Source organism: Arvicola amphibius, chromosome 10, assembly GCF_903992535.2.
Source record: "Arvicola amphibius chromosome 10, mArvAmp1.2, whole genome shotgun sequence".
In the NCBI taxonomy this organism is placed as follows: Eukaryota; Metazoa; Chordata; class Mammalia; order Rodentia; family Cricetidae; genus Arvicola; species Arvicola amphibius.
The window spans coordinates 51,839,733-51,852,858 of record NC_052056.1 but is presented as its reverse complement, the minus strand read 5'-3'; positions in this window follow the sequence as shown (position 1 = coordinate 51,852,858).

Genomic DNA, 13,126 nt, shown 5'->3' with positions numbered 1-13,126 from the left:
TCATGATGGATTTTATCCTGTGACAAATATGTAATGTCCCGCTTCATCTCTTTTGATTAATTTTAGTTTAAAGATTTTTTTGTTAGATACTAAGAGAGCTATATCAGCTTGTTTCTTAAATCCATTTGATTGGAAAATAGTTTCCCAATTTACTCTGAGATAATATCTGTTTTTGAAGTTGAGGTGTGATTCTTGTATGCAGCAGAAGGATTAATCCTGTTTTCATGTCCATTCTTTTAGCCCTTGTCTTTTTATAGACAAATTGAGACCATTGATATTAAGAGATATTAATGACAAGTGAATGCTAGTTTTTGTTAGTATTTGTTGTTGGTGGCAGTATTGTGTGTGTATGCTTTCCTTCTTAGGGATTTGCTGTTGTGAGATTATCTACTGCCTGTGGTTTTGTGGATATAGTTAACTTTCTTGGGTTGGGGTTTTCCTTCTAATACTTTCTGTAAGGCTGGATTTGTAGATAGGTACTGTTTAAATCTGTTTTGGTCATGGAATATGGTAATGGTGGTTGAAAGCTTTGCTGGGTTTAGTTGTCTGGGCTGACTACTGTGGTCTCTTAGTGCCTGAAGAGTCTCTGTCCAGGACCTTCTGGCTGTCAGAATTTCCATTGATAAATCGGGTGTAATTCTGATAGATCTGCCTTTATATGTTACTTGCCTTTTTCCTTTGCAGCTCTTAATCTTCTTTCTTTATTCTGTATGTTCATTGTTTTGTTTATTATGTGGCAAGGAAACTTTTTTTGGTCCAGTCCACTTGGTGTTCTATAAGTTTCTGGTACTTTCATAGGCATGTCCTTCTATAGTTCAGGAAAATTTTCTTCTATGATTATGTTGAATATATTTTTCAGTACCCTTGAACTGGACTTCTCTTTTTTCTATCCCTATTATTCTTAGGTTTGGTCTTTTCATAGTGTCCCAGATTTTCTAGCTATTTTGTGTTAAACATTTGTTGGATTTAATAATTTTTTTGCCTGATGAATTTATTTCCTCTATCGCATCTTCAATGCCTGAGATTGTCTCTTTCCTATCTTGTATTCTTGGGTTATGCTTGCATCTGTAGTTCCTGTTTACCCAGATATTTCATTTTAAGATTTCCCTCAGTTTTTGCTTTCTTTATTGCCTATATTTCAGTTTTCAAGTCTTGAAATGTTTCTTTCACCTATTTGATTTATTTCTTGGCTTTCTTTAAGGGATTTGTTAATTACTTCCAATTTTTGTTTGTCTTTTCTTCCACTTCTTTAAGGGAATTTTTCATTTACTCTTTAAGGGCCTTTATTAACTTCATAAAGTTATTTTTAAGACCATTTTCTTCTGCTTCATCTGTGGTGTGATGTTCAGATCTCACTCCTGTAGAACCACTGATTTCTGGTGCTGCCACATTGCTCTTTATGTTGTTGAATGAATTCATACACCTCCGCCTATCCATCTCTTCCTCTAATCAGTGCAGGTAGGACCTGTGCATCAGGAGGGCCCTACTTCCTCCAATTGGTGCAAGCAGGACCTGTGGCTTAAGTGGTCATTCTTCCTCCAGGTGTAGTTGCGGCCTGTGGCTTTGGCAACTGCTCTTCCAGGTATAGCAGGCAAGGTCTTCAGTGGTTGCTCCTCCAGGTAAAGGCAGGGTTACAGCTCCAGTGGTTGCTGATGTGGTGGGAGATGCTTGGAGTTGTGGGGAAGCTGCCTTCTAGGTCCCTGGGGCTTCAGTGGGTGATTTGGGGCTCACAATAACCCATTGGGGGCTAAGGCCTAGAGAGCAGAGCCTTCCAGCCAGGAACCCAGACAACTGACCTCTTCCCAAGGCCTGGCCTTTCAAACTCAGCTACCGCCAAAGCCCAAATCCAGGGATTTGAGTTAGCCTACTCAACATCCACACTATCTATGACCTGCTGGAGGTGTGAAGAGATCAGTCCTAAGAAACAATAGTCAGAGGCTCTCCATGACTCAGGGAAGCAACAGAATAGTCAAGAGGTACCTCAGTGAGGGTTCATTTTAATGGTGTAGCAGAAGCCAGAGGCCTTGAAGCAGACCAATGACTCAATTCAATGAACATCTACAAGTAAAGCTGTTTAGGCAAAAAAGTATACTGCATGACACACCACAGTTCCCAAGGCCACAGGGACAAATGAAGAGGAGATGGATAGGTGGGAAAGATGGAGGAGCAAAAAGATATTTTTATTTCTGTATTTTTTTTTCTTTAGTGTAGAGGCTACAATGTGGGAAGGCAGACATGGAAAGACAAGGAAATGAGTGGGATTGGGTATGTAATGTGAAATTCCCAAGGAATCAATAAATTTATTTTTTCAAAAATGACTTTGGATAAAGAATGAACCTGAATTTGTTATTACTTTACTCTTCTGGAGGAAAGAAGTTGACTTCATTCTGTCTAACTTTCAAACAGTCTCAATTTTTATTTCCATTTTCTTTGAAATTCACATCAAGGAGGAAACACATTATACACTTAATGCAGACTGATTCTAATAAGAATTTCCCAATAGTCTTGAAGCTCAAGGGTCAATTGCTATGTATTTTTTTCCTAACATCATTTTATCAGATCATTGCCTCAAGCTTTTATGTGATAAGAGTTATTCTAAATTTCACATGATAATTAATCTGAACTCTAAAGCTAAGAAGCATACTATTAGCATTTCAAAACTGGGTCACAGTAGGTACACCCTTTCAGTTGTTTGTTTTCCTTCTTAAACTGCAGGGTGAGTGTTTGTGGTTAAACCTAATGACTTCAACTGGAGACTAGGAGAGACCAACATAAAAGCAAAAGACATATTAAGGAACAGTACTGACATAAATCATTATAATGCTTTAAATACACACATACACACAACAGTAGATTCATCACGCCACATGCTTTTGCAGTCATATGCCCAAGTGTGTATAGCAAATACAAAAATATGAAGAAAAGAAATACATAGAGTAACATTGTTTAGTTAATGTGATGATTTTCACATGCTAAATTAAGACTTGTAATCCTGTAATATGGCACTGACTGTTCTACTGCAAGTTCACACAGATTAACCACCTAGTGTTGTAGAACACAAGTCACAGGCTACTGCCTGTCACATCTCCTCTGTTGGGTCTGATGCAGTTGGCCTTCTCTCTGTGAAAGCCTTGTGTTTGCATTTCAAACCAGCCTCTATTTGCTTCTTCTTACCCAGCACAAATGATTCTTTACCTTGTGTTGGCTTTTAAGAAGCTTAACGAAGTATTAATCTGAGAAAATGCTTTCACTAAAGTTTATAAGCATGAATGAGGCTCTCTAACACAAAAAAGCCAGACTTGTAAGTAGCATTGAACAATACTTGATCCCTCTCCCTTTTTTCATATTAAGATCCAATAGCAGACATTCCTACAACAAAAATTAGAAGAGGAAATTCCCATCAAATCAACACATCCTTCATAGAACTAGAAAAAGAACAATGCCAGAATTCATATAGAAGCACAAAGGACCCCAAATAACCAAGTAATTGCAAAAACCCTATGTGTGAGGTGTCTCAAAGCCTGACTTCAGATTAAGACATAGTAAAAAGATTCCATGGTGCTGGCATGAGATGGATACATAGAAGTTTTTCTCCACCTGCCAGTTACAAAGTTACTGTTACCTGTTTATGTAACTGTGCCAGGAGTATGTACTAGGAGAAGAAAAGTCTTTACAGGTGGTACTGGAGAAGCTAGACATCCACAAATGTTTAAGACTAGATCCCTACCTTTAACCCTATACAAGAAGTCATATATATATGTACATATATATATGATATATGGCTTAGTATCAAGGATATATAATTAAGGTGTATAGTTTAGTATCAAGAATATATACAGAATGCATATGATTTAGTATCAAGAATTTATACAGAAGATATATGGTTTAGTATTAAGAATATATAAGGAACTCCCAATTTAAATAGCAAAAATTCATCTAGTTGATAACTTAGGCAATCAACTGAATAGATAGTTCACAAAAGAAGAAATATATAAAGTTCTTCAACCTGCTTAGCCTTCAGGGAAATGCAAAACCACTCTGAGATTTCATCTCACTCCAACCATAATGTCTATCATCAAGAAAACAAGTAACAACTGTTAAAGAAGATGTGGAGGAAAAGTTTTCATGCATTGCTAGTGGGAGAGTAAACTGGTGCAGCCACTTTGGAAATCAGTGTGGGATTTTCTTAAATCTGTAGACAATAGAAAAAAAATGATTTGAAGGCTTCTTAAGAATGATCAAGAGCTCTTTATACCCAGAGCAAAGATATAAAACTATAAACTCATTTGAATAATATGAGAAGAAATGCTTGGAGATCCCTGTACCATGGAGCAATTTAGGAAGTTACTTCTTCATTTATACAACTCAGTCACACAAAGGCCACTAAAACTGTTCTAAGACTGGCCCAGCTATTGTTCCCACTGGAGTCAGACTTTGGCATCCTCCTGTGAAACTGATTGGTCAGATATGCTAGATGCTGAATGGAAGCATTGTAGGGCCACAAAGGATTCTACTGAGATTTCAGAGAAGTGCCTGGAAAATCAGAAAATGTTTAGCAATGGTTAGAATCTTTACAGTAAGTCTCTGAGAGGAACCGCCTCCATGAAACTGGCCTTTATCTTAGTTGCAGTTTCTATTGCTCCACTGAAACACATGACCAAAAAACAAGGTGGGGGGAGATTTTATTAGCCTTACACTTCCATATTGCTGTTTATCATCAAAGGAAGTCATGACAGGAACTTAAACATGGCAGAAATCTGGAGGCAAGAGTTAATGCAGAGGCCATGGGAGTGTGCTGCTTACAGGATTGCTCAATCTGCTTTCTTAAGAACCCAGGATCATCAACCCAGTGATAGCATGACCTACAATGGATTGTGCCCTTCTGCATCAGTCACGCATTAAGAAATGCCTCTTATGGAGGCATTTTCTGAATTGAATTTTATTTTATTAATTTTATTCCTTTCAAATAATTCTAGCCTATGTCAAATTGACATAAGATTAGCCATCACAGCCTGTATGTCTGTAGGGTATTTTCTTGATTGCTGATTGGTGTGAAAGGGGCCATCCCACTGTGGGTGGTACAATCCCTAGGCAGGTGGGCGGGGATCATAAAAGAAAGGTAGCTGAACATGGTCTGGGACAATCCAGTAAGTAGCACTCTTCCATGGATTCTGCTTTCGTTTCTGCCTCCAGGTTTCTGCCTTGAGTTCCCTTGATGATAGACTGTGATCAGGATGTGAAAGCCAAATAAACACTTTTTTCCATGGGTTAGTTTCAGTCTCGGTGCTTTATCACAACAGAAAGCAAACTAGAACAATGACAAACACACATACTGGGGAAAATATGGTTTCTTCAACAAATTGTGGCAGGGAAATGAGATATCCACACAGAAAAGAATGAAACTAGATCCCAATCTCAAATGCTGCACAAAAATATTCCTGAGAGACATAGATTATATGGGATCTCTCTCTCTCTCTCTCTCTCTCTCTCTCTCTCTCTCTCTCTCTCTCTCTCTCTCTCTCTCTCTCTCTCTCTCTCTCTCTGCAAATTAAAGCCTCCTGGGCAAGATAAATGTATTGAAATGTTATGTGTGACCTTGATATTATTGTGGTTAGGAGGCCTAAGTATTGACTATATGTACTTAAAGTCATAGGTGAAATAAATACTCATAATTCTTAGTAAAAGGCAAGGGGAGAAAAAGAGGGATGGTTGCTGAAAGAGAACGGGCTACTGCATTCTGCTATAAATGCCCATTAGTAGCCTTTGCTGTTCCTTCTCATACAGAAACGCAGATGTTGAGGATCTGTGATTACTCAATCTACATCAGAGAAGCTTCTTTTTTAGAAGACAAAATGGAAAAAAGTGAGAGATTTTCAAATTCTCAGTCATAAGTGCGATGTCTTCATCAGGACATCAAGGATGTCTCCTCACACAAGACAGGAATCTATGCAGAAGAGCAGACAGAAAGATTCCAAGAGGTCATGGATGAATTCTAGTTAACAGTGTCTTTCAGACATAGCAAACCAGATGCACATATGAACTCACAGTGATTGTGACAGCCCATCCAAAATCAGCACAGGTTCAAGTCAGATATGTTTCCAGAACTGAGAAAAGTGAACACAGTCTCCCACCCTAAACAAGAAGCTATCAGAAACTGATGCCCCCATTGGCAAAGGAAACATCAGGTTTCTCCAATAGAATGTCCCTGGGTGTTGTAGGAGGGCTGTTAATTCATTCCTGTCTGCTCAACCATGAAATAATCACATAGAAACCATATTATGTACAGTACTGTTTGGCCAATAGCTTAAACATATTTCTGGCTAATTCCTATCTTAAATTAGCCCATCTCCATTAATCTGTGTATTGCCATAAGGCTGTGGCTTACTAGGTAAAGTTCCAGTGTCTGTCTCTGGTGGGGCTACATGGCTTCTCTCTGACTCCACCTTCTTTCTCCCAGAATTCAATTTAGTTTTCACTGCTGAGCTCTGTTCTGCCCTGCTATAGTTCCAAAGCAATTCATTATTCATTATTGGTAATCACAGCATACAGAGGGGAATACAACATCACCTCCCCTTTTCTGTTTAAATAAAAAGAGGATATTAACTTTAACATAGTAAAATTACATATAACAAAACAGAATTATAATTACAATATTTAGATATACTTTATCTTTTATCATAACTAAGGAAAACTATAATTATAACTATCTATTCTTCAACTTCATCAAAGACTCAGGAAAGATATAATATTACCTAAGTTCTTCCTATATTGTCAGTTTGTCAGTAACATTTTTATGTGTCCTGGAGGATGTCTAAGAGACTCTTTCATGAAGCAGAAATCCTAGGGATCAACTCATCTTTAGGCAAGTTCAGCAGTCATTTCTCTGTGGGTCCTGCATGTCTAGTTCATACAACATAGCATCAAGCAGTCCAGGAAAGAGCAGTTTTCTTCCCCAAATAGCTAACCAATAACATAAAGAAATCTTTGATGCCTTTCATCCTCTTTAAGTAGATTGGTGCTGCCAAGCGCAGATGTGTCTCATTGTCATGAAAAGTTCTAAGTCCTTAAAACATTTTAAATGCCATATTTTGTAGGTCTTTTAAAGAGTTGAAGAATGTCTATCCATCTGAAATACATTTCTGTACATCTAGAAAAGCTAACTAACATGACTACAAGCTTGACTATTATAGATGATTATCCTATAATTCTTAATTATAAATTACATTTTTAACATTTTTATATTTATTTTTAAGATTTATTTATTTATTATGTATACAACATTCTGCTTCCATGTACACCCAGATGCCAGAGAAGGGGCCAGATCTCATTATAGATGGTTGTGAGCCACCATGTGGTTGCTGGGAATTGAACTCAGGACCTCTAGAAGAGCAGCCAGTGCTCTTAACCACTGAGCCAATTTTCCAGCCCTTTATATTTATTTTTTAAAAAGAAAACAAACTATATTTTTCATTATACATACCATTTCATGTGTTGATTGTTCTTTTGGTGAACAATTTCTTGAGTTCTTTGTATATTTTAGAGATCAGACCTCTGTTTGATGTGGGGTTGGTGAAGATCTTTTCCCATTCAGTAGGCTGCTTTTTTGTCTTATTGCCTATGCCTTTGCTTTACAGAAGCTTCTCAGTTTCCTGAGGTCCCATTTATTTATTGTTGATCTCACGGTCTGTGCTACTAGGGTTAGATTTAGGAAGTGGTCTCCGTGCCCATACATTAAAGACTACTACCCTCTTTCTCTCCTATCAGGTTAAGTGTGGTTGGGTTTATATTGAGGTCTTTAATCCATTTGGACTTGATTTTTGTGCACGGGATTAGATATAAATCCATTTTCATTCTTCTACATGTTGATATCCAGTTACACCAGCACCATTTGTTGAAAATACTTTCTTTTTTCCATTGTATAATTTTAGCTTCTTTCTAAAAATCAAGTGTTTATAGGTGTAGATTAATATCTGGGTCTTCAATTTGATTCCATTGGTCTTCCTGTCTGTTTTTATGCCAATACCAAGCTGTTTTCATTGCTGTAGCCCTCCAGAAGTTCCTTTATTGTACAGGATTGTTTGCATTATTCTGGGTTTCTTATTTTTCCATATTAAGTAGAGTATTGGTCTTTCAATATCTGTCAAGAGATGTGTTGGAATTTTGATGGGGATTGCATTGAATCTCTAGATTGCTTTTGGTAGGATTGCCATTTTTACTATGTTGATCCTACCTATCCAAGGGAGATTTTTCCATTTTCTGGTATATTCTTCAATTTCTATTTTCAAAGACTTAAAGTTCTTGTCAGATAGGTCTTTCACTTCTTTGGTTAGTGTTTCCCAAGATATTTTATGTTATTTTAGGCTATTATGAAAGGTGATGTTTCTCAGCTTTCCCTCTCAGTTTATCAACTGTATATAGGAGGGCTACTAATTTTTTTGAATTGATCTTGTATCCTGCCACATCACTGAAGGTATTTATCAGCTATAGGAGTTCTCTGGTAGAGTTTTGGGAGTCACTTATATATACAATCATATCATCTGCAAATAATGAAAGTTTGGCTTCTTCCTTTCCAATTTGAATCCCCTTGATCTCCTTTTGGTGTCTTATTGCTATAGCCCAAAATCACTATGTTGAAGGGATATGAAGAGAGTAAACAGCCTTGTCTTGTTCCTTATTTTAGTGGAATCACTTTGAGTTTCTTTCCATTTAATTTGATGTTGGCTGTCAGTTTGCTGTATATTGCTTTTATTATATTTAAATATGTTCCTTGTATCCCTGATCTCCCCAAGACCTTTATCCATGAAGGGGTGTTGGATTTTGTCAAATGCTTTTTCAGTATCTAATGAAATGATTGCGCAATTTTTTCTTTCAGTTTATTTAATGATGGATTACATTGATAGATTTTTGTATGTTGAACCAGCCCTGCATCTCTGGCATGAAGCCGACTTGATCATGGTGGATGATGGTTCTGATGTTCCTTCTGTTTCTATTATGTGGAACACCTTGAGGAGTATAAGTATTAGCTCTACTTGAGAGTTCTGGTAGAATTCTGCACTAAAACTATGCATCCCTGAGATTTTTTTTTAATTGGGATGTTTTTGATGTGTGTGTGTGTGTGTGTGTGTTATTTAGCACTTTCACAGTCAAAAAATTCAAAGAAAACACAACAATATACATAATCCAGACTATCTGTGTACTTTTCATCTTTATGTGGCTTAATTTTCTTTTTCTTTTTTTCTTTTTCTTTCTTTTAATTTATGACTGTCTATACTCTGCCTTTTTAAAGACTTTATTTTATTTTTTAAAAACAATTTATTTCTTTTTCTAACTCTATACTCTTTTTCTTCTCTCTCCCAAGCCTACATACATTAATCCAATACTGTGGCCCATTTAGAAGTCTTTTTCATCTGAATTTGATGTTATTGCATATCTGTAATTCTTTTCTGACCAGAAGTGCTTCTTTAAATGCAAAGTGACATTACTATGACTAAGGTTGCTTTGTCTGTTGGATCTGCCCAGTTCAATATGTTGGAGGAGGTACATACATTGCCTCTGAGAATCATTCTCTCTACCCCAGATCCAGGGTCAGGTTGCAGCAGGTCTATATTGCCATTAAGCAAGTTGTCTCACTCTACTCACAAACCACATTTAAATGCTACATAGCTGGACCTCCAGAAAGAGTTAGAGTTCATACTGGCAGCATGACCCAGGAAGTCACTGTTTCAAAACCACATGGCTTTTTTTTGCTACTACTGAATCAGGAAGACCTCTCTTTAAGGTGCTGCAGCATGTCACCAGCAAGCAGCAAGCAGAGCCCATCCAAAAAATGCAGCTAAACTTTGTTTTGTAGTGTCTAGAATTCCTTTCCAAGCCCTCTCAAGTAATAAGTGAATTTAGTTGGCCACGTTGGCATCAATTTGTTGTAGAAGACTGTTTCTTTGTTCCTGGCTGCTCAACCCTGAAATAACCACATAGAAACTGTATTAATTAAACCACTGCTTGGCCCATTAGCTCTAGCTCCTTATTAATTAACTCTTACATCTTAATTTAACCAATTTCTATTCATCTGTGTATCACCACGTGGCTGTGGCTTACCAGGTAATGTTCCATTCATCGTCTGTCTCTGGTGGGGCTTTATGGCTTCTCCCTGACTCTGCCTTCTTCCTTCCAGCATTCAGTTTAGTTTTCTCCACCTCACTCTGTTCTGCCCTGCTATAGGTTCAAGCCTGTTTTCTTTACTTATTAATGGTAATCAAAGCATGTAGAAGAGAATCCCACAACACCTGAGTAATTGGCCAACACATAAGAAACTCTGTTTAAGAGACAGAGAGGGAGAGGAAAGGAGGGAGGGAGAGAGAATTTCTTGGTTCCTTTGGGAAATTTTATATCTTCAACTTGCATAATACACAGTAGCACTGTCATAATAAAATCCATTACTTTCTATACTCATTATGAAAATTTAAAAGTCAGCACTACATAAAATACTAATACATGTTTCATTTATAAGAATCTCTGCACCAGGGAGGTTTATTGTTGACAAAAGATCCATCAGGAATCCAGGTTGTGTCCATCTTCTCATTGTTATGAACAAACATCTCTTTATGCCTGTTGTCTTGTGGTTTCAAGACATCTATAGCACTAGAAATGGGTAAGTTTGGGAGAATGAAATAATAGGTAAAAATGAAATAGGTAACGACAAAGAATTGGTTGCTTTTGGTTCTAAGGCTTTGTCATATTCTCCTAAGAAGGATAAATTGCTCTTAGGTTTTTATTGATGCCTCACCTCTGGGAAATGTACCTTGTGTGTCTTATGATTGAAAAGCTAATTTTTAAGCCAGTTCATTACTGACACAGACAAAATCAGGATGTGCTAAGGTCAAGGAAACATGTGTGGGATGAGTAAGAATGTGACCGTAACTACCACGTTCATATAGAAGGATGTTGCAGACAAAAACAAAAACACAAAGAATCCAATGTAAATGTCAGAAGATAAGAACAAACAGCTCACCACAGAAGTAAAAAGAAATGGAAATAAAAGTCAGTTTAACATTTCTGAAAATGATGTTTGTCTAAAATAAAAAATTGAATATCAACAATTACTTGGGGATGTCAACTACTTTTACTACAGTTTTTTGAGATTATAATATAATTACACCACTATATCCTTCCCTTTTTACTCTCCAAACCATCCTATATGTCCTTCTCCACTCTTCTTCTTCTTCTTCTTCTTCTTCTTCTTCTTCTTCTTCTTCTTCTTCTTCTTCTTCTTCTTCTTCTTCTTTCTGTTTATGTTTTTGTTTTGGTTTGATTTTGGTTTTTCAAGACATGGTTTCTTTGTTTAATAGCCCTAGTGGCTATCTTGCAATTCACTTTTTAGACCATGGTGGTTTTGAACTTACAAAGATCTGCCTGCCTCTGCCTCCCAAGTGCTCAGATTAATGGCATGTGCCACCACACCTGGCTCTCTACTTTCCTTGTAAGACATTGCTTCTCTTTTATTAATTGCTATTTAATGAATATGTGTATTTAGGAAGTGGTGTGTGTGTGTGTACACATGCATAAATGCACACGTGTGTGTGCATGTGTGTATTCCTAAATACAACCTGCTCAGTCTGTATAGTGTTTGTTATATGTACAGTTTCAGGGCTAAATGTTTGATATTGGATAACTGATTGGGGTGCTATTCTCAAAGGAAGACTATTTCCTCCACACTCAGCATGCCTTAACAATATGCAGCCATTCTGGAAAGTCTCTGCATACTGCTGTTTGCATACTGATGAGAATACATAACATTTGATCACAAATATTAATAAGGAGACATTTCAAAAATATCAACAATAGTTACATACATTAACAACTTAAATGTCTCTCAAAAGGACAAGAGAATTTGACACAGTCATATATTAAACTTCTAAAATTGGCAGAAATAAATTCACAATGACTAAATATTTAATATAAACAATTACAGACTTGCTGGTTGAAGCCTTTCATGATCAATCATTTTACTTAAACAGGCATAAAAGTCTGATGATGAAGTCAACATACATGTTTAGTAAAAAAAGAGCAAACAAAACTAAAAAATTTATAATAGTAGTTTTCTTTTTCTCATAAAATTAAATAATATTTTACTTCTTAAATATATAGTAAAAGCATAAATTTTACTTGTATATGTAAACATTTTATCTAGGCATAATACATATAAGTAAAAAATAGACACACACACCACACATATATATAGACACACAAATAACTGTATAGTGTATGTATTCTTTACGTAACTGTGAATGCATTTGATATTTCTTAATAATGGAAATAATAACTAGAAAGTTGGTAATTATTGCAATTTTTTACACAAGTGCAGGATCAGAAAGAACAGGGAAAAAAAGCTGTGAAATAGTGAAGATAATGAATGACTTAGTTTTAAAACTAGCTTGATCATCCTCTAACCAGACTATTTTAAAAAAACTGTTAATATTTTTGAACATTTCAGGCATATTTGAAAAGATGATGGAATCAAAATATAGGCACAGGCTTTATCTGTTGATATAAAAATATATTCTAAGACAAGGGTTTAAAAACGCTTTGGGGATGAATATAGTTTTGAACTAACCAGTGTTAGACCAGTTAGGTCCGAAGTCATGTTGTAGATGGTTGCATTATTCACTTAACTGTTTCCAGGTTTCTTTCAAAAATGAGCATATGTGATTATTCTTCTGCTCACTCTATGTGTACACTGGGTACTGATAAGTCAATCTGTGACATTAAACAGCAGGTCATCTCTAGCCACTGGTACTGTGGCATTAAGTTGAAGATATAAAATTATCCATTATGGTTGACATCAGAAACACTACTACTGACTTGCCACTGCTGTCTGATTGAGTGGGTAGGTGACTTAGAACAGGAAACTGAAGAAGTGTGGAAAGGTAAAGGGAAAGTGAGTGAAATGAGAAAATACTGGTACAAAATTTAATTAGGAAACCAGAATAAAAGATAGGCTATAATATGAGAGAAAGGAGGGTGTCAGAGATTTTACTTTTAATTAAAATTAAAAGTGTATAAACTGTTCTGGTTCAACAAAGAGATCCTGTTGATATCATTGTTGCACAAATATTTCTAATTCAGTGTT